The sequence below is a fragment of the Felis catus genome, chromosome A2 (assembly GCF_018350175.1).
Source record: "Felis catus isolate Fca126 chromosome A2, F.catus_Fca126_mat1.0, whole genome shotgun sequence".
Lineage (NCBI taxonomy): Eukaryota > Metazoa > Chordata > Mammalia > Carnivora > Felidae > Felis > Felis catus.
The window spans coordinates 108,791,198-108,813,609 of NC_058369.1; the positions used below are offsets into that span (position 1 = coordinate 108,791,198).

At 39.1% G+C, this 22,412-nt stretch overlaps 1 protein-coding gene across 4 annotated transcripts in view; it reads right to left on the minus strand.

Moving 5' to 3' along the window:
* The window catches only part of CRPPA (CDP-L-ribitol pyrophosphorylase A), a 670,733-nt gene that overhangs the window by 127,748 nt on the left and 520,573 nt on the right, over positions 1 to 22,412 (minus strand). For all 4 annotated transcript variants that reach the window (XM_045052438.1, XM_045052440.1, XM_045052439.1 and 1 more), the window contains one exon: positions 15,166 to 15,341. The gene's annotated coding sequence lies outside the window, so the exon portion shown is untranslated. The remainder of the gene's footprint in view (positions 1 to 15,165; positions 15,342 to 22,412) is intronic.

Consider the following 22,412-nt stretch of genomic DNA (forward strand, 5'->3'; position numbering starts at 1 on the left):
AGCTTCCCCAGGGTGGTGAACTACGTGCAGGCTGTGTGGCATTTCTGGAAAGGAGCCATGGAGCAAGATATGAACAGAAGAGGCCCTAGTGCAGAGGCCTTCAAACTATTTTATATGATAGTCTAAGCAATTGAACATTTGCAAGCAGACAAAAGGACTAATATGACATATCCTAAAGACATTACTCTGATGACGGAATAAACAATACCCTATGGAAGGTAAGGTGTGCAGGTTATTTGAAAAATCTAGTTCGATGCTCTAAGCTGTTAAAGCAGCAACAATAAGGAAAGGACAGGACGGGATATACTGCTTTGGGAGTTTAATCAATAGGAATATAGACTTGTGGTTGAGTTAATTAGTAGAACATTATTTTCCCCTTATAGAAGCCATGTTTCATATCTCTCCCAAAGTTACATTTTTCTAGGAATCTGAGATTCTATCATTCTTTCCAGGTGCTGCCATCCTGACAAGAATGGGGATATGAATCACCACTCTGAAGTTCCCAGGTTTGCTTCTAATTTCCTCCCAATGGACACTATGTCCTGGAAACCATTAGTCTTTGCTACCACAAGTCAGCTTAGCATGACAGTTTGCACATCGTAGTCAAAAGTTTCACCAGGGTCCCTGAGGACTTATTTATATCTAGATTTTCAATTAAATATAGAACATAATCTTTACTTACTTGGTACAACTTTGTTTTTAGATATTAACCTGCTGTAGTTTGTCTATCCTTTGCTTTCCTTTAAAATTTTATCTTCTCCTCAACAATCTCTGCTCTTCCCTAACTTCTAATTTAGCTCACCCTTGAGCTATAGTTGAGTTGTTCTTTTTTTATGTGATGCACATTTTTCCTTAGGTTTTTAATAAGGTTGTTACAGGTGACTCCAGGCTCCCTGTGTTCTAATTTCTCTCTAAACGATTCCTATTTCTATTACTGGCTCACACCAATAAGGGAGGACAAAGAAATATGAGACAGAATGGAATTCTGATACATTACATATTACATACTGTGAAATTAAAACTGTTGGATCTACCCTTAATTCATTAATTTTGTTTTATTTCCCTCGAATTCTAGAATTATAATTCAAGTGCATACTAATTGTTCCAGTCATTCCATATATTCATCCTAGTATTGTTTTTAAGCACAGAAAAAAAATGGAAACATAAATGTACTAAGATGGCATTTATAGTGATTCCATTATAGTGTATTTAGATAAAGTACTAAGCAGCTATTGAAAATTATTATTTTAGTCTGCATATTTTGACATGAAAACCTATTCATTATACATAATAGGGAAAAAACAAGGCACAATTAGATGTGGAGTATGACCTCACTTTGTGATAGCTTTCTCTTTATATGAGTTTGAGCGACAGAATTTCAGATGACTTTAATTTTCCACTATTTTTTATTTTCTGGCAAAGGGAGCACATTGAACATTCAGAACACTTCTCTTTTTATTTGGTAATAGCTCTCCTGGTTTTGAATTCTGCTAAAATTTTCAGAATCGGCTATTAGTAAGGTGAATGATCAACACTATATTTTAAAAAAATATTTTCACATGATGTTGAAAAACCAAACAAAATAAACCAAAAACCTTCAATCATTTTCTCTGAGTTAGCAGCCATTGTCTGACGAGAGAGAAACACTGGTCCTCACCTGTACTGAAGTCCAGTCGGGGTTCATTGTGCAAATGGTTACACCAACATGACTAAATCAACTGACAACTCCAGATTTACTATTTCTGAGTTTGCAGTTAAACCTTATGTCTTTTTCTCTTAAAAACTGAGAACAAACTGAGGGTTGATGGGGGTGGGAGGGAGGGGTGGGTGGGTGATGGGTATTGAGGAGGGCACCTTTTGGGATGAGCACTGGGTGTTGTATGGAAAACAATTTGACAATAAATTTCATATTTAAAAAAAAGTAAGTCTTTTTTTAAAATCATAAACTGGGTTGTTATTGTTTTCTGTCACTACATTCTTTGTTAAAAGAATCCCAGCTCCCCACTTTCCAGTCCAGTGTACAAGAGCACCATTTAATATTATTACTCCATACTTAGAAAAGGAAAGGACAGTGACTGGGCAATGACATTCAGATCTGTTCTTATTTTCTTGGTGGTACACATCCTGACATTTTGTACTTGATAACTAGTGCTGAAATATTATGGGCATTTTTCTTTCCTTCTATTTGATTCCCCTTTACTGTGGTAAGTCTTGTAGGAAGGGGAGATGACTTCTTCCAGTATCCAGTGGATTTTTTCTTCCACAATCTGGAAAATTTCATCATGAAACCTGAAACTCAATATTATGCCACCAACACATTTTGCATGTTAATTCGCCAAGAAGATAAATCACATTTTCTCATGTTTCCAGAATCCCCAGGATTATAGGGCATCCCACACTTGCTCCCTGGATGCTCTACACTGGAGCCCCATCTGGTTTTCTTTTCGAAACATGTTCCCCTGAGATTTTCTTTAATTTGAATTGTATTAAATTCATCAAACTTCTTAATGAGCCTTGGGCATTGTTCGACTTGTGTGGCGGTCTCTCCTGGATAGTAGCAGAGGGGAATCTTAACTGCCTCCAGTACATGTACTTCTGGGCGTTCCCATCAGGTCTAAACACTGTTTCACATTATGTGAATGTCATAAATAACTTGGTTGAAAGGGTCAGTGTTTTCTTATCTTGAAAAGAGTCAAAGGGCAGTTTGCATTTATCTAGGAAATGCACCTCACAGATGCTAGTCTTAAAAGCTCCTCAGGGGACAGGTGGGGAAATACTATTATCCTTACATAATTCTAAAAATCTGAGGGGGAGTGAACAAACTGCACAAATTCTTCCCTTTCCTTTTCATCAAGGCCACAACAAAAGGAAAAAAAAACATCACTGGTAATTTTGATTTTCTTACACTTTGGTATCTTCTCAGAAGTATAGATTTTTCTTGTCACATCTTAGCTTATTTCCTTTAGGATATCTTTTATTTGTACACAAGGTGGGTTGTCAGAGATTTCCTTCGCTAGTACCCTGGAAACAGTCTAAAGTGTACCTCCCCAAATCAGACGAACAAAGCCAGGGTTTTTTCTTTTGTTTTGTTTTCCTGTGATGAACTGGGATCTAACCTAAGAAATTTAACTCAAGTCAGGTTTAAAAAAAAAAAGAGAGTTTGGTAACTGTATTTTAAAGGCCCCCTACACAGTCTCCAGCTGTCTGGATCTGTTCCTGGATGGAAATCGTAGATGAGGTCTGTGATAGCTCCCTATTGAATTTTCAGGCCACCACCCAGTTTTAGTTCATGCTATCTGCTCTTCGCCAAATTCCACTTCCTTTAGACTATAACCCACATTCATTTATTTATGTTTTAAGTCTGGGAAAATCAGCTTCTAAATACAAAAAATTTGAATTTTACCAATTTACCTTAAGGAACTCTCAAATGCCTGCAAAATTCTTCTTAAAACAAATATTTTGGGACACTGGGCAAGATGGCGGCTTAGGAGGACGCTGGGCTCACCGCACGTCCTGCTGATCACTTAGATTCCACCTACACCTGCCTAAATAACCCAGAAAACCGCCAGAGGATTAGCAGAACGGAGGCTCCGGAGCCAAACGCAGATGAGAGGCCCACGGAAGAGGGTAGGAAGGGCGGCGAGGCGGTGCGCGCTCCACAGACTGGCGGGAGGGAGCCGGGGCGGAGGGGCGGCTCCCCGGCCAAGCATAACCCCCGAGTCTGGCTGGCAAAAGTGGAGGGGCCTGACGGACTGTGTTCCCACAACAAGCGCGACTTAGCGTCTGGGAGGTCATAAGTTAACAGCTCTGCTCGGAAAGCGGGAAGGCTGGAGGACAAAGGGAGGGAGAGCTGCTGAGCCCCCTGACGACAGAGCTCAGTTTGGTGGGGAACAAAGGCGCTTACCAGCGCCATCTCCCCCGCCCATCCCCCAGCCAATCTCCCAAAGAGAACCAGTTCCTGCCAGGGAACTTGCTCGCTCCGCGCAAACACCCACCTCTGTGCTTCTGCGGAGCCAAACCTCCGGCAGCGGATCTGACTCCCTCCCGCTGCCACAGGGCCCCTCCTGAAGTGGATCACCTAAGGAGAAGCGATCTAAGCCTGCCCCTCCTGCCCCCGTGCACCTTGCCTACCCACCCCAGCTAATACGCCAGATCCCCAGCATCACAAGCCTGACAGTGTGCAAGTAGCCCAGACAGGCCACACCACCCCACAGTGAATCCCGCCTCTAGGAGAGGGGAAGAGAAGGCACACACCAGTCTGACTGTGGCCCCAGCGGTGGGCTGGGGGCAGACATCAGGTCTGACTGCGGCCCTGCCCACCGACTCCAGTTATACACCACAGCACAGGGGAAGTGCCCTGCAGGTCCTCACCATGCCAGGGACTATCCAACATGACCAAGCGGAAGAATTCCCCTCAGAAGAATCTCCAGGAAATAACAACAGCTAATGAGCTGATCAAAAAGGATTTAAATAATATAACAGAAAGTGAATTTAGAATAATAGTCATAAAATTAATCGCTGGGCTTGAAAACAGCATACAGGACAGCAGAGAATCTCTTGCTACAGAGATCAAGGGACTAAGGAACAGTCACGAGGAGCTGAAAAACGCTTTAAACGAAATGCATAACAAAATGGAAACCACCACAGCTCGGCTTGAAGAGGCAGAGGAGAGAATAGGTGAACTAGAGGATAAAGTTATGGAAAAAGAGGAAGCTGAGAAAAAGAGAGATAAAAAAATCCAGGAGTATGAGGGGAAAATTAGAGAACTAAGTGATACACTAAAAAGAAATAATCTACGCATAATTGGTATCCCAGAGGAGGAAGAGAGAGGGAAAGGTGCTGAAGGGGTACTTGAAGAAATCATAGCTGAGAACTTCCCTGAACTGGGGAAGGAAAAAGGCATTGAAATCCAAGAGGCACAGAGAACTCCCTTCAGACGTAACTTGAATCGATCTTCTGCACAACATATCATAGTGAAACTGGCAAAATACAAGGATAAAGAGAAAATTCTGAAAGCAGCAAGGGGTAAACGTGCCATCACATATAAAGGGAGACCTATAAGACTCGTGACTGGTCTCTCTTTTGAAACTTGGCAGGCCAGAAAGAATTGGCACGAGATTTTCAGGGTGCTAGACAGAAAAAATATGCAGCCAAGAATCCTTTATCCAGCAAGTCTGTCATTTAGAATAGAAGGAGAGATAAAGGTCTTCCCAAACAAACAAAAACTGAAGGAATTTGTCACCACTAAACCAGCCCTACAAGAGATCCTAAGGGGGACCCTGTGAGACAAAGTCCCAGAGACATCACTACAAGCATAAAACATACAGACATCACAATGACTCTAAACCCGTATCTTTCTATAATAACACTGAATGTAAATGGATTAAATGCGCCAACCAAAAGACATAGGGTATCAGAATGGATAAAAAAAACAAGACCCATCTATTTGCTGTCTACAAGAGACTCATTTTAGACCTGAGGACACCTTTAGATTGAGAGTGAGGGGATGGAGAACTATTTATCATGCGACTGGAAGCCAAAAGAAAGCTGGAGTAGCCATACTTATATCAGACAAACTAGACTTTAAATTAAAGGCTGTAACAAGAGATGAAGAAGGACATTATATAATAGTTACAGGGTCTATCCATCAGGAAGAGCTAACAATTATAAATGTCTATGCGCCGAATATCGGAGCCCCCAAATATATAAAACAATTACTCATAAACATAAGCAACCTTATTGATAAGAATGTGGTAATTGCAGGGGACTTTAACACCCCACTTAGAGAAACAGATCATCTAGACACACGGTCAATAAAGAAACAAGGGCCCTGAATGAGACATTGGATCAGATGGACTTGACAGATATATTTAGAACTCTACATCCCAAAGCAACAGAATATGCTTTCTTCTCGAGTGCACATGGAACATTCTCCAAGATAGATCATATACTGGGTCACAAAACAGCCCTTCATAAGTTTACAAGAATTGAAATTATACCATGCATACTTTCAGACCACAATGCTATGAAGCTTGAAATCAACCACAGAAAAAAGTCTGGAAAACCTCCAAAAGCATGGAGGTTAAAGAACACCCTACTAACGAATGAGTGGGTCAACCAGGCAATTAGAGAAGAAATTAAAAAATATATGGAAACAAACGAAAATGAAAATACAACAATCCAACGCTTTGGGACGCAGCGAAGGCAGTCCTGAGAGGAAAATACATTGCAATCCAGGCCTATCTCAAGAAACAAGAAAAATCCCAAATACAAAATCTAACAGCACACCTAAAGGAACTAGAAGCAGAACAGCAAAGGCAGCCTAAACCCAGCAGAAGAAGAGAAATAATAAAGATCAGAGCAGAAATAAACAATATAGAATCTAAAAAAAACTGTAGAGCAGATCAACGAAACCAAGAGTTGGTTTTTTGAAAAAATAAACAAAATTGACAAACCTCTAGCCAGGCTTCTCAAAAAGAAAAGGGAGATGACCCAAATAGATAAAACCATGAATGAAAATGGAATTATTACAACCAATCCCTCAGAGATACAAACAATTATCAGGGAATACTAGGAAAAATTATATGCCAACAAATTGGACAACCTGGAAGTAATGGACAAATTCCTGAACACCCACACGCTTCCAAAACTCAACCAGGAGGAAATAGAAAGCTTGAACAGACCCATAACCAGCGAAGAAATTGAATCAGTTATCCAAAATCTCCCAACAAATAAGAGTCCAGGACCAGATGGCTTCCCAGGGGAGTTCTACCAGACGTTTACAGCAGAGATAATACCTATCCTTCTCAAGCTATTCCAAGAAATAGAAAGGGAAGGAAAACTTCCAGACTCATTCTATGAAGCCAGTATTACTTTGATTCCTAAACCAGACAGAGACCCAGTAAAAAAAGAGAACTACAGGCCAATATCCCTGATGAATATGGATGCAAAAATTCTCAATAAGATACTAGCAAATCGAATTCAACGGCATATAAAAAGAATTATTCACCATGATCAAGTTGGGATTCATTCCTGCGATGCAGGGCTGGTTCAACATTCGCAAATCAATCAACGTGATACATCACATTAACAAAAAAAAGAGAAGAACCATATGATCCTGTCAATCGATGCAGAAAAGGCCTTTGACAAAATCCAACACCCTTTCTTAATAAAAACCCTTGAGAAAGTCGGGATAGAACGAACATACTTAAAGATCATAAAAGCCATTTATGAAAAGCCCACAGCTAACATCATCCTCAACGGGGAAAAACTGAGAGCTTTTTCCCTGAGATCAGGAACACGACAAGGATGCCCACTCTCACTGCTGCTGTTTAACATAGTGCTGGAAGTTCTAGCATCAGCAATCAGACAACAAAAGGAAATCAAAGGCATCCAAAATGGCAAAGATGAAGTCAAGCTTTCGCTTTTTGCAGATGACATGATATTATACATGGAAAATCCGATAGACTCCACCAAAAGTCTACTAGAACTGATACAGGAATTCAGCAAAGTTGCAGGATACAAAATCAATGTCCAGAAATCAGTTGCATTCTTATACACTAACAATGAAGCAACAGAAAGACAAATAAAGAAACTGATCCCATTCACAATTGCACCAAGAAGCATAAAATACCTAGGAATAAATCTAACCAAAGATGTAAAGGATCTGTATGCTGAAAACTATAGAAAGCTTATGAAGGAAATTGAAGAAGATTTAAAGAAATGGAAAGACATTCCCTGCTCATGGATTGGAAAAATAAATATTGTCAAAATGTCAATACTACCCAAAGCTATCTACACATTCGATGCAATCCCAATCAAAATTGCACCAGCATTCTTCTCGAAACTAGAACAAGCAATCCTAAAATTCATATGGAACCACAAAAGGCCCCGAATAGCCAAAGGAATTTTGAAGAAGAAGACCAAAGCAGGAGGCATTACAACCCCAGACTTTAGCCTCTACTACAAAGCTGTCAAGACAGCATGGTATTGGCACAAAAACAGACACATAGACCAATGGAATAGAATAGAAACCCCAGAACTAGACCCACAAACGTATGGCCAACTCATCTTTGACAAAGCAGGAAAGAACATCCAATGGAAAAAAGACAGCCTCTTTAACAAATGGTGCTGGGAGAACTGGACAGCAACATGCAGAAGGCTGAAACTAGACCACTTTCTCACACCATTCACAAAAATAAACTCAAAATGGATAAAAGACCTAAATGTGAGACAGGAAACCATCAAAACTTTAGAGGAGAAAGCAGGAAAAGACCTCTCTGACCTCAGCCGTAGCAATCTCTTACTCGACACATCCCCCAAAGGCAAGGGAATTAAAAGCAAAAGTGAATTACTGGGACCTTATGAAGATAAAAAGCTTCTGCACAGCAAAGGAAACAACCAACAAAACTAAAAGGCAACCAACGGAATGGGAAAAGATATTCGCAAATGACATATCGGACAAAGGGCTAGTATCCAAAATCTATAAAGAGCTCACCAAACTCCACACCCGAAAAACAAATAACCCAGTGAAGAAATGGGCAGAAAACACGAATAGACACTTCTCTAAAGAAGACATCCGGATGGCCAACAGGCACATGAAAAGATGTTCAGCGTCGCTCCTTATCAGGGAAATACAAATCAAAACCACACTCAGGCATCACCTCACGCCAGTCAGAGTGGCCAAAATGAACAAATCAGGAGACTATAGATGCTGGAGAGGATGTGGAGAAACGGGAACCCTCTTGCATTGTTGGTGGGAATGCAAATTGGTGCAGCCGCTCTGGAAAGCAGTGTGGAGGTTCCTCAGAAAATTAAAAATAGACCTACCCTATGACCCAGCAATAGCACTGCTAGGAATTTACCCAAGGGATACAGGAGTACTGATGCATAGGGCCATTTGTACCCCAATGTTCATAGCAGCACTCTCAACAATAGCCAAATTATGGAAAGAGCCTAAATGTCCATCAACTGATGAATGGATAAAGAAATTGTGGTTTATATACACAACGGAATACTACGTGGCAATGAGAAAAAATGAAATATGGCCTTTTGTAGCAACGTGGATGGAAATGGACAGTGTGATGCTAAGTGAAATAAGCCATACAGAGAAAGACAGATACCATATGGTTTCACTCTTATGTGGATCCTGAGAAACTTAACAGGAACCCATGGGGGAGGGGAAGGAAATAAAAAAAGAGGTTAGAGTGGGAGAGAGCCAAAGCATAAGAGACTGTTAAAAACTGAGAACAAACTGAGGGTTGATGGGGGGTGGGAGGGAGGAGAGGGTGGGTGATGGGTATTGAGGAGGGCACCTTTTGGGATGAGCACTGGGTGTTGTATGGAAACCAATTTGTCAATAAATTTCATATATAAAAAAAGAAAAACAAATATTTTGAGATCAATTCTATTTTATTGTTGGCTTCTGTACCTGAATACAGGTTGTTTTTTCTTTAATCAACTTTGTTGAGGCATATTCTATATACAACAGAATGCACTTAAATTAAGTGTACAGTGTGATTGATTTTTACAAGTATACATAACCATGTAGCGATCCATTCAATCAAGATACAGAATAATAGTTCACTCCCCCCAACCCCGAGTGCATATACTGCACCATTTCTGAGGTGGGATGGAAGTGGCAGGTATGGGGGACTGAAAACCAGTCTGTATAGCTGGCTTAGTTGAAAAAGCAGATAAGAATGACATGAAAAAAGGTTAGACAAGCAGGTGAGATCTGATCTTGCATGAAATAAACTTTGACTTTATGTCCAATGTAAGGAAGCCGCTGGGATGCTCTATGGAGAAGAAGAGTATGATCTCTTCTTTTCCGTCCATCTCCATCTGTCTGATCCTACACTTTCCACTGGCCTACAACCCCTATTTCAGGCTTTCTGGTCTCATCCACAATAATTTTTAGGGTATTCTTTTTAACATTTTTTTATTAAGAAATCTTTACACCCAACATGGGCTCAAACTCACTACCTCAAGATTAAGAGTCACATGTTCTGGGGCGCCTGGGTGGCGCAGTCGGTTAAGCGTCCGACTTCAGCCAGGTCACGATCTCGCGGTCCGTGAGTTCGAGCCCCGTGTCAGGCTCTGGGCTGATGGCTCGGAGCCTGGAGCCTGTTTCCGATTCTGTGTCTCCCTCTCTCTCTGCCCCTCCCCTGTTCATGCTCTGTCTCTCTCTGTCCCAAAAAAAATAAATAAACGTTGAAAAAAAATTAAAAAAAAAAAAGAGTCTCATGTTCTACTAACTGAGCCAGCCCGACACCCCTCTTTGGCATCTTTTTCACCCCTTGAACTTTCCTACTACATTGTGTCTTCCATTACTTATGCTATTGCTTTTATTCTACTTTCTAGCGTGCAAAAGGAATGAAAGATGAAAGAAGAACTTTTAAAACATATTGTCACACTGGCCATAACACTAAATTGTGTAATCATTCTGATTGGCAATTTACTGCTATGTAAGTAATTATATGAAGAGCGGGATACAGTAGGAAAAAAAACCCATTTCTTAAATGCATACTTTCTGGCATTACTCCAGACACTGCAGGAAACACTGTGCACCATAGCATTTAATTCAATAACTACCAGGCTTAGTAGATGCTACTTGCATTAGCAAATGAAGAAATAGTTTCAGAGAATTAAATCAATGTGCCCAAAGTCACCTAAGTGGTAAGAATGTCCAGGTCTTTATGGAAGCAGAAGCCATTCTATTCTCCTAACTATTGATCTCCTTAAAATTAGGATTTACTTCCTAGGAGAAATAATATTAGCACTTAGACCATGCGAACAGAAAGGGGGAAGGGATGCAATATTTATACTAAGTTCCTAATAAGTGCTGTTCAATAAGCTAGGTACTTAAAACATTACCTCCTATAATTATTCCAATAATCTCAAAGGAAACAAATTGTTTTCCACATTTTATTGAAAATAAGGCCTAGAGAGGCACCGGGTGGCTCAGGTGGTTAAACCTCGGACTTCGGCTCAGGTCATGATCTCATGGTTGGTGGACTTGAGCCCCGAGTTGGGCTCTGTGCTGACAGCTCAGAGCCTAGAGCCCGTTTCGAATTCTGTGTCTCCCTCTCTTTCTGCCCCTCCCCCACTTGTGCCCTTTCTGTCTCAAAAATAAATTTAAAAAAGTTTAAAAAAAGTTTAAAAAAAGGAAATAAGGCCTAGAGAAGTTAAGGAGACTGCACAAAGTCACACAGCTCATTGAGATAGAGCTGGAATTTGATTCAGCTATGTCTGTTTCTGATACCCACGCTTGTTTGCACCTAACTGTGCCACTTTTATAAAGGAAAAGTTGTCATAAACTCTAGACTGAAAAGGTGCATAATAAATTTATGCTGCAGAAGCTTTTATCCAGAGATGACATAGAAAAATCTTGCACCACCAGGGAGGAGACCAGTAATCTCCCTCTGCTTTCTCGGTGTCTTTGAAAGAGAACACGGTTGTAAAGTACCCTAGAATTAATGACATCTTTTGATGGAATGATGGAAGCCTAAGAAGGTCTGTGCTTCAGGACCCCTATCACAGAACAGGAAATGGAACTTTTTCCAAGAGAAATGAAGTTGCCTTCTCTGGGGGGAAAACCAAAAATAAGGGGCAGGGGAGAAGCATTTAAATGGGCGATCGGTAGGAAGACGTAAGATGATAAAAGAACTGGAAGTCACAAAAGTCACTGGCCTCCTAGTTTTAATAAAAGGGATAGTCTCCAGCCACACTTTATGCAATGAATTCTTGGACATACGGTTCTAAATTTTATCTTTAACAATGCAGGTGTTTCCATCCAGAGCCAACCCCTCTCTTTACCTAGGATAAAAGGATTCCTTTGGACTATTTATATGATTTACCAATCAGAATGTGCATTTATTCCGTTACTGATTTTTTTGTAGGTTTATTTATTTTGAGAGAGAAAGAGGGAGAAAGAACATGCATGTGGGGGAGGAACAGAGAGAGACTCACAAGCAGGCTCCGCACTATCAGTGCAGAAACTGAAGCAGGGCTTGGTCCCACGACCCCGGGATCATGACCTGAGCCAAAACCAAGAGTCAGATGCTCAACTGACTGAGCCTCCCAGGTGCCCCTATTTTATTACTGTCCATAGCCAGAGTGTTTGTTGCTCCCCACTGTCCCAGTCAGGGTGTACTACAGTTTGGGATGTGTGACTTTTCTCTGATTATACCCAGGATTAATTTTGAAACCAACAAAACAAGGAACTCACTAAAAATTTATTTTTTCAGTTAGATTACTACTCATCAAAAATTCTAATAATTTTGAGTAAAATATGAGGGTTCCAAATTGGCTTAACACTTGCAAACATATCTTAAAACATTAAAGGGAGTTAATATTTAACATGTTGACCCTTATAATACTAACATATAATTTATTTTGTTTTAATCAGATTAGGATCTACAAAAAAAACAACTAGATCATATAAAGGTAGTATAACAATTACAAATGCATTTGTAATGTCTATATCTAAAATATCTCCTCACTGTGAATATATTATTGGATGGCACAGAACCATACTAGCTGGTAAAGTGATTTTTAGCTCAAAATAGAATATCTGAGTTGTTACTAAAGATTTTCAGATTGAAAAAACAGCAGTAGCTCTGGCATAAAATTATTCATCTTGGTGGAGAATAAGAATAAGAATCTCTTTGCCTATGTAGAAACAGCTTTGTGGCATGGTCTGACAGTCATGGCAAGGTTTTCTTTCTTTTTCCTTTTTTCTCAGTACATTTAAAACTAACATTCACCTGGCGTTCCCTAGATAGTTTTTGATTTCAGTAGTCGTGCAAAACAGTCACTTCTCAAAATTGGTGTGAATAAAAGACCTTAAACCATATGGCCCAGATATTTCTTCCTCTGGAATCGATTGGAAGACTATATAAAAGACCCCAGAGAAATTCAGCAAAACATCAGGACCCTTTGTCCTTTGTAACTGACTATAAAATACATTGAAATAGTGTAGATGTCATCTCTAGTGATTTCGGGGTGGGGGGGGAGGGAGAAAAAGAGGGTGAGGAGAGCATGCAGCAGAGTCCTTTGACTTTGTGGATTATGATAAAATGGCCATGACTTGTGTACATGCTTCTACTTACAATCCTTTGGAAATACTGCGAAGAATACAGGGAGAAGATAAGGAGATTCTCTCATACTACATCTATGTATCAATATACCTACCTATCTACCTATCTTCATAATATCAGATTTATCTGAAGTTTACCTGAAATACACCAAATATCCTTTTCAGAATAAAGAATGCATTAGGATATTAAGAAAGGCTTTTTGACAAACATAGATCAGCACCTCAGAGCCGTGATATGTGCTTGGCCTGAATTAAGCCATTGTTTCTTGGGTCTTTCTTACATATACTTCTAGAGGACTCAAATAAATAATAATAATATGAAGTAGCTGAGAAATTTAAAAATAGACTAGTGTGGTCTAATGGTAAATGTTTCTATGCCTATCTATCTACCTATCATCTGTCTATCCATCTAACTATTCTAACCAAAGGCCTTTGTGTTGCTACCACCTGAGACATATTTTGACCCTTATTTATTACCATACCTTGTTGCTGCTGTTGCAGTTGTTACAACCATTCTTTCCCTTTCTCCCATTACACTCTACTTAGGACATTTGTCAGAACTCTGAATATAGATTTGACAGTGGAGATATGTCATGGACCAATCTCCAAAAGAAAAAAAAAACTCGTTATAATTGAAATAAATCATATTTAAGAAATTACTTTGCAAAATTGGTCATCCTACTTGTTGTTTGATCACTTCAGCATTCTTCAGTGAATTGCATATAAAAAAAGGATAGAAACTTTTCTTTTTCTTTGAATATGTCAACTCTGAAGGTGTAAACATAAGATTCATATCTGTAATGAAAGCAATATTAGAGTTCTCAAAATCGCAAATCCCCAAGGAATGCCTCAAATGTAAACACTGCTAGTTGCCTTTATTCACTTGATTCCTCTTGATGTGTTAAAAAACAAAAATGATAACAAGAGCCCTTATGGAAAGCATTTTTATGGTGACCTCACTTCTCCAGAGCATGAGCAGGAATTGGTAGGAGGCCAGGATAACAAAAGATGGTATTTCTTTTTAAACTTACTTCTATAAATGTACCTTCCAATTTCCCATTTTTTGTGTTTCTCCTTTTTGGAAATAATTAATCTTTTGAGAAAATAAAAATTGAAAAGCATTTGCTCACTGAATTGGAGACTTTCTTTAGAAGAATTCCTTTCAGAAAGCATAGATCAAATCTAAGCTCATATTTTGAATATGGAAATTCTCTTGGTGATGAAAGTTATACTTAGTAAATGTGGAATGTGTGCTTCATACTTTAAGTGTTCTTAAAAATAATAGCCATGCCAGTGAACTTCAAGATGATGAAGTTTAATGGGCCCTGGAGTCTGAACAGATCTCACTGGTGGGATCCAAATATAAATTTGCAACCAGCAGCGTGTGTAGAATCAGCACAAATCAGTAGAGAATCGTGGTTCTGGTGGGAAAAACATGTGTGCCCGTCAGAGGAGTCCCTGGCTGGTGCAAGTGATTGAGGAATTGAGAACTTTGGCTCCACTAAGTACAACTGGGTGCTAGACAGAATTCCACTAGGAAATTTTTGCTGAGATTAGAATAGTTTGAAAAGGATGCCAAGAAAAGCATCATTGGTGCTGCTAAGACAGATGAAGACACGGAAAGTGAAATCATCCGACATTATATGGGATTCTGAAAGATGAGGAACTAATAAAAAGTGTTGTCTTTAGTCTTTGGACCTGCTTTTTTGTTTGTTTTCCTTTTCCTTTTCCTCCTCCCTGTCATGGTCAGTGGTTGACCTACAATTAGGTTCAAGTTATTTGGAATCTCTGGCACTAATGTCATCTGGCCTGGGAATTCCAATTAATTATTTTTGTGAAATAGCTACTATCTTAAAGCAAATCATTTATACTGGCAGAAGGTCAAAGCTAGTACCAGAGTTTGAGTGCCTAAAAACAAGTGGGAACATATCCCTTCTCGTCTTGACAACGAAAGCAATTAGGTACTACCACAGGGGAGTGTGGGATTCCTGGCATTATTGGCTTTTGCTTTGCTAACAGGAAGGAAAATGAATGATGTGGAAAGGCATAGGAAACTTAGCTCTTACCTGGATGGATCATGTCAAGCTTTGGTTTTCCCATTTCCCTGAATTTCATTTATTATTCTGGACAGTGCTCTAATTTTACAAAATGGTCATGAAAATACTGCTGACAGATGAGTTTACATCCATGGGCCATCATTGTCATCAGGAAACTGGGTCCACAGTGAATGAGCAGCAAGAACCTAGGAAGAGGCAATGGACGCAGATAATATGTTAAAAAGAAAAGACATTCTGTTAAAGGGCCATTTTAAATGTCACAAGGCACCCCGTGCCCTAACTTTTTCCAATCAGTATAGTTACAAGGTAGTTCGGCCCTTAAACAAAGAATGAGAATATGAAAGTAAACTATGAAAATTAACATATTTATCATATTATTTCAAGTATTCAAATATCTTTATACTAACAAGAAGGATATTAGTATATTAGGAACTTAAAATTAAAGGCTGAATTGTTACCATATACTGAGTGGGTTATCTTATTTTCAATAGAGTCAAGGAAAGGAATAAAACCAGTCAACTGAAAACAATTATTTACTGAGTAATACTTTATTGATAGAAATTTAGGAGTTAAACAAGTCCTATGGTTTATAATCTAATAACAAAGAAAGGTTATCTATCTATGCCTTTACCATTCTCTGTGGAAAGCTGTAGACTTTTAGAAACACTGGACATGTCCTTGCAGCTGTGTGCCTTGCTGTACAGGGAGGAGACAGCAACATTTACACATTGTCTACCTTAGGTCAGGTGTTTTACACAAACTATCTCACACAATCTAGATTAAATGTCACTGAGGAAAGCCTTATGGCAATATTTTTTAGTGGATAAAAACATGAACCTCAAGGGGAAAAAATAACTCCACCAATGGCATATTGTTAATAAGAAGTGAAGTTTGGATTTTAAACTAAATAATTCTGAAGCACAAATCCATATTTGATTTACTTCACCAATAAGCTAGAAGTAGAAAACAAATAAACATATTTTTTTAAGTTTATTTATTTATTTTCTGGGGGTGGAAGGGAGAAGAGAGAGAGAGAGAGAGAGAAAATGGTGGGGGAGAGGCAGACAGAGAGAAAGGGAGAGAGAGAATCCCAAGCAGGCTCTGTGCTGCCAGTGCAGAGCCAAGGTGGGGCTCAATCTCACTTCAGCAAAGATCAAGAGTTGGACACTTAACCAACTGAGCCACCCAGGCACCTCAAATCAGATTTTTAAAAACCTGTACTTTGGGGCACTTGGGTGGCTCAGTCGGTTAAACATCCAACTCTGGTTTTTGCTCAAGTCGTGATCTCAAGGTTTCGAAGGTTTTGTGAGTTCGAGCCCTGCAACAGGCTCCATGCTGACACGTACGGAGCCTGCTTGGGATTCTGTGTCTCCTTCTTTCTTGCGCCTCCCCTACTCACGCTCTCTCTCTCTCAAAATAAATAAATAAACTTTAAAAAAAATAAAGATAAAATAAAAATCTGCACTTTTAGCCTTAGCACCACAGGAATAAAAAAAAAAAAAGTCTGCTTCATTCACACTTCATTCATTCATTAAGACTAGTTTGGAGCAGTGAACTAACCAAGGCCCAAGAAAATAAACAATAAAAGCACCTGTAGCCTTCTCCATGTCTTCTCACTCTATGGAAAAGCCCAGTGTTTTATATTTTTTTAAAGTGATGGCCAGTCAGGTGCAACCACAAAAGGAGACATGGGAGGAACTCATGAGAACAAAGATTATTATACTCACAGGTCCAAGACAGGAGGCAGGGCAGGCCAGGCAGGGTCCCATGGGAAAGACACCAGTGTGGTCAAGAGGTATAAGACAGGAGGGGAAAGCATTAGGGCAGAGGCTTTACTGGGGTTTTCATGGGAAAGACAAGTAGGGCAGAGGGCACAGTTTAGAACTGGCTGGTTTGACAATTTTGGTGGGCTTTAAATAGCTGTAGGAGTGGTCCCTGGTAGCCTGGAGTCTGGTCCTGGGATGGTTAAAGGAGAGGAATATTTTCTCCTGAATGTATGTCAGATAGGGGAGGCATGACTTTGGTTTGGTTAGTTTGCATTTCAAAGGCATGCCTCAGGCTGGACCCTTTGCTATGTCTAAGAATTGGCTGGCCCCTAAAGGGGCAACCTCTCTCTAGGTAGAAAGGTTTTCTAAGATGTCAAACACAGTACATAGAAAATGAAAAGCATATTACAACACACTGGACTGCCTGTCTCACATGCCATGGTTATTGCTGTCTCTTAGACTTCAAGTCATTATACCTTCAGGAATTTGGTTTGAGAATATATCAATATTCTGGGCGACCTGATTAGTACACATTTTCCCTATTATCTCCCAGAGTGTCAGAGTTTGTTCTGGTTTGTTCCGACCTCCTTGGTATAGCCCACACAACTCAAGAGAAAGGTGATCACATTATCCTCTGTTCATGAGTGAGCCTGAATTGGGTAGTGGTAACTGACTGCCCTTTATTAGTAACTGAGTCAAGTATGAACATGTGACTCTATTTTGGCCAAAATGATGTAAAAACTTCTGTAGAGATCCAGAGAAGCTCTTCATAGTTTTGCTGAGAAGGATTCATGGGGCTTCTCTCTCTCATATTGGATGTGAACTAAAACACATGTGACCTTAAGGCCTTGGGCACCCATCCATAAGCCTAAGGGGAATCATTCTCAGGATGAAGCTAGCAGACCACAGGAAAGAGCAGATAGAACTTAGAAACTAAAGGCATTGTGGGGCTGGGGGTTCAACGATTGTCCCTCGGGATGTCCTCTCACTGTTTAAAACAGGTTGAGTTGAATTTCTATTGCACACACAGCTCCAAAAGTTTGCTACCTGCTACAGAAGCTTTAGAGAAGAAAAGGCTCTAGAGGACCCTTGCCCCTATGGTGGCTCTGGCATTTATCCAGGAACACTGGGTAGAAGCCCCACTATTCTACTTTTGCCTTCCAGAAGGTGGTATATTGAAGTGAAAGAGCACAAAGGAAGGCACTTTCTGTGAACCTGTCCCAGGAGTGGAATCACACAACAGGAAGTTAGTTGAGCATCTACACCATGCCAGTCACTCTCTGGGTCACGAAGGTACAACAGGAAAGCAAAATGAAATCTCCAATAGCAAGTGGTTAACTGTTTAAAAAGGAGGAGAAGAGCAATTAACAGGTAAACACATAAGTACATAATGTCAGGTGGCATGAATGTTTTCATGCAAGGGCAGAAGAGTATTTTAAGTAAATATTAAAAAGTGCTGTGAGGAAGAACAGGAGTAAAAAGGAATCAAGGCATAGACAATGGCAGTGGGGGTGCGATTTTATTGAAAGTGATAAGAGAATGTCTTTCAAAGAAAGAACATATAAGCAGAAGTCCAAAAGAACGGAGAGAAGCAGTCCTGAAGTTATCTGGAGGAAAAGTCTTCAGCATCTGGAACAGCAAGTGCAAAGGCCTCAGAAGTGGGACCATGTCTGGCGTGTGAGAAGAAAACCACCAGACCAGCATGCTGCAACAGACGGAGTAAGAGAAGTGGCAGATGATGAAGATAGAGAGAGGGGATGCATGCCTTGCAGGCAGACTCAGAGACACAGTCTATCTAAGACTTCACAGGCCATAATAACAACTTTGCACTTTCCTCTTTTCACAAGCTTCGGGCAGAGTTATGACATTCTTGCTGAGGTGAGAACATAGACTACAGGGAGGCACGGTTAGACAGGGAATGTGTTAGGAGACAAATCCAATAGTCCCAGTGAAAGAAAATAATGGCTTAAATTTGGAAGGCAACATGAAGTAGTGAGAAGTCGCCAGATTCTGAATACATTCTGGAAATTACTGAAAGATTGTCTGTGGAGTGTGAGACACACAGACCATGAGCAGGGGAGGGACAGAGAGAGAAAGGGAGACACAGAATCAGAAGCAGGCTCTAGGCTCTGAACTGTCAGCACAGAGCCCAATGCAGGGTTTGAACGCACAAACCGTGAGATCATGACCTGAGCTGAAGTCAGACACTTAACTGACTGAGACACCAAGGCATCCCTTAAAAGTCTTTAGTTAACCATCTTTTCTTTGTATCCTTAACTGTGACAATAATGTATATATTTATACATTGTATACATATTTATACATTTATATCTGTACATTGAAATTGAAATTAAAAAAAATTTTGATATATGTTCTTAAAAGTTAAAAATTTTATTCTGGATTTAACTTTATTATTATAATTATTAATATATAAATGACAAAATTATTATATTTAAAAGTTTGATAATTAGTCATAAAAACATAAAAATTATTCTCTAAATACATCTCTTAATGAAGTGGATATTAAAGTCCATTCATTTCATGGTCTAAGGTTTTACTTTGAGATAATATAGTCAGATTTGGAATGGGAAAGAGCCATACCTCTTATTTCAAAAGTGAAAGTATGATGATTGGGATAAAGGAGGTGGAAAAGAAGATTTAACTTGTCTCTTGACCACAGACATATTCCCAGCTTTAGGAAAGAGTACATATAGAATTCAAGGATATTGCAGTGAATTTCCATAGAACTAGCTGTATCCTGAATACCACCTGTGATGAAAACCCCTTGTAAACTCTTTGGTACCTCTGGTACTCCCCTAGGGAAGAGGCAGGGATGCTTGAGAAGTTGACCCTGGATGTCAACGAGCCTGATGACGCTATGTGCTAGGGAAAAAGAGAGACAGAGACAAAAGACAGACAAAAAGGATATTGAAAAGAGAAATGAGGCAAATGGAATAAAATTAACAATTTAAATTTACCATGTACTATTTTACTATTTTAGGTTGTACAATGCTGATAACGAGGTGATTGGTTTTTACACACTATTTTGTTTTAATTTGATTAGTATTTTGGGCATAAAAATAGTATATATTTTTTAGCTTATATTTAATTTTATAACACATATATGTAAATTATAATAATCCAGGTTCAAATTTTCTTATATACTTATTCAAATTATTAATTTCATCAAGTAATTGCTAAACCCACAGTACTGATTAATTTCTTAATTCCTTCTGCAAATATCACTTGAAATATTTGCTCAATGTAATCAGGTAAGGAAAATTATAATCCCTTTTTCCAAATGTGTTCATTTAATCATTTCTTCATTCAGAAAGCATTTATTGAGCACCTCAGAGATACCAGGAATTATTCTCATTTCTGGAGATAATAATATTGAATAAGACCAAGTCATTGCCTTTAAGGAGCTTCCATTCTAGAGAAGGAGAGAAATAAGCCAATCAACATATGCAATTTCCCACATAGACAGCCTAAAGTTTCTGGAAAGTGTATTTTTCCAGAATGGTGAACAGATGTAACAAACACAATTTTATATATTGTTCACTTTTTAAATAAAGACACATATTATTTAACTTACTAATAAATGAGGAAACCTGTAAGATATTAGAACATGCTCAAAAGAGAATCCAGAGAACACAGATGTGGGAAGTTGGAGGTGATAAAGTAGCTGGTTAATAGATACAAAACTGACTTCTTGGAGGTGCTGTACACAAATTCACTTTTTATGGACAACAATCATTTTCGTTGCTACTGGTTTCTACAAATTACGGAGTTATAAAATAACCCAAAGATAACAAAATGCACAGATAACCTGAAAGGGAGTGCTAAAGAGGAAACCAAGTAATCTTTGGCCTGTTCAAGGTCTCTCATATTTTTTCCTGACAGTCTATCCCTCCTGTGATCATAATTATCTCAGAGATTATTCTTGACCCTAAAAATGGGCCATTAATGTTGATCTGATTATTTACCCGAACACAGCAACAGTGTTAATTTATCACATAGGCTCCTTGAGTTTGCTTGGCAATTCCCGAGTCATACATACCATATTGAATAGCTAAAAAGTCCATAAATTAACCTCTGCCTGGATATTTTCATAAGGAATCTCAGATTTTACTTTTTAAAGCCTCTATTTTTTGTATCACAAGGCCAGGCATATTTTACTGGAAGTACTATATATCCAAGTGAATTCCTATCTCTTGGAAGTTCCCCAAATTTTTAAGGATTCCTAGTCTTCCAAGAATTTTCCTTACTACCTTCAAGGGTAAGATCAGGACCCTGTAAGCCAGGTATCAGGCCAATTTTCTTGGGAGAAGTGTGGAAACATTAGCTACATAAGTAAAGGTTTTGTTTGGTTTTGTTTTTCCTTAAAGGCAGCTTGTCACACCTGATTTAGAAGTTTCAGTTTCAAATATAACACCTCAGGCAAGACTTTGTAGCATAGATTCTTATTATGCTTTTGCAAATAGTTCCATGACAAGTAAGAAAACATACTAAGTTTCTGAATTCTGGACAGGTGGTAGAGTGCGTTGAATTGTACCCTCCCAAGAGATAGCTCCAAGTCTTAACATCTGTGAATGTGCCCTTCCTTGGAAATAAGTTCTCTGTAGATGTAATTAAGGTAAGAATTTGGATGAGAATCATCCTGGATTTAGGGACACATTGGCCACGTGCAGACAGAGACAGAAACTGAACTGATATGTCTAAAAGCCAAGAAATGCCAAAAGTTGCCAGCCACCATCAGAAACTAGGACAGATATGGGACAGATTCTCCCCTCAGAGCGTTCAGAAAGAATCAATCTTGCAGGCAGTTTGCTTTTTGGACTTCTGGACCCCAGAACTGTGAGAGAACAAACTTCAGTCATTTTAACCCACCAAGTTTGTGATAATTTGTTTTGGAAAACTTAGGAAACTAATACAGGTGATTGGTAAGAACAAAATATGATTTTAAAATGTTGTATTTCAGCTTAAAACACCAGATTTTACTAAACTGATGCATTATAGACAGTTTAAGAAGAAAAAGCAAGGACTTCCTCATATCTCTAGAAAGTAGAAACTTAAAACTGTACCAAGCAAAGAGTCACAATAAATTTTCTTCCTATGTTTTCTTATTCAGTTCTAGGAAATGAATTCTTATTTCTTGGGTTAGTGGTCTAATTTCACAAAGGATGGTTTTCAAAGCTGTTTGTGTGATGTCAGCTCTGAAGCCTGCACTCAAGAGTCTATTCTTTGAAATGTCTGTCATTCAAACTGTCAGAGACCTTTGTCAATGATATAGCTCAGGCCTTTGGCTTATGGCAAAGACTTCAGGCGAGCATCAGAGTAAAACAAAACTATCCACAGACTTAATGGTTGTTATCAATTTATTACCATAATCAATAATAGTGCCATCATAATATCAAAACAAAAGAAAGTAAAATTCTCTATTGGAGTATAGCATGTAACTATTTTATAGAAATTTTGATTAATTTTCCT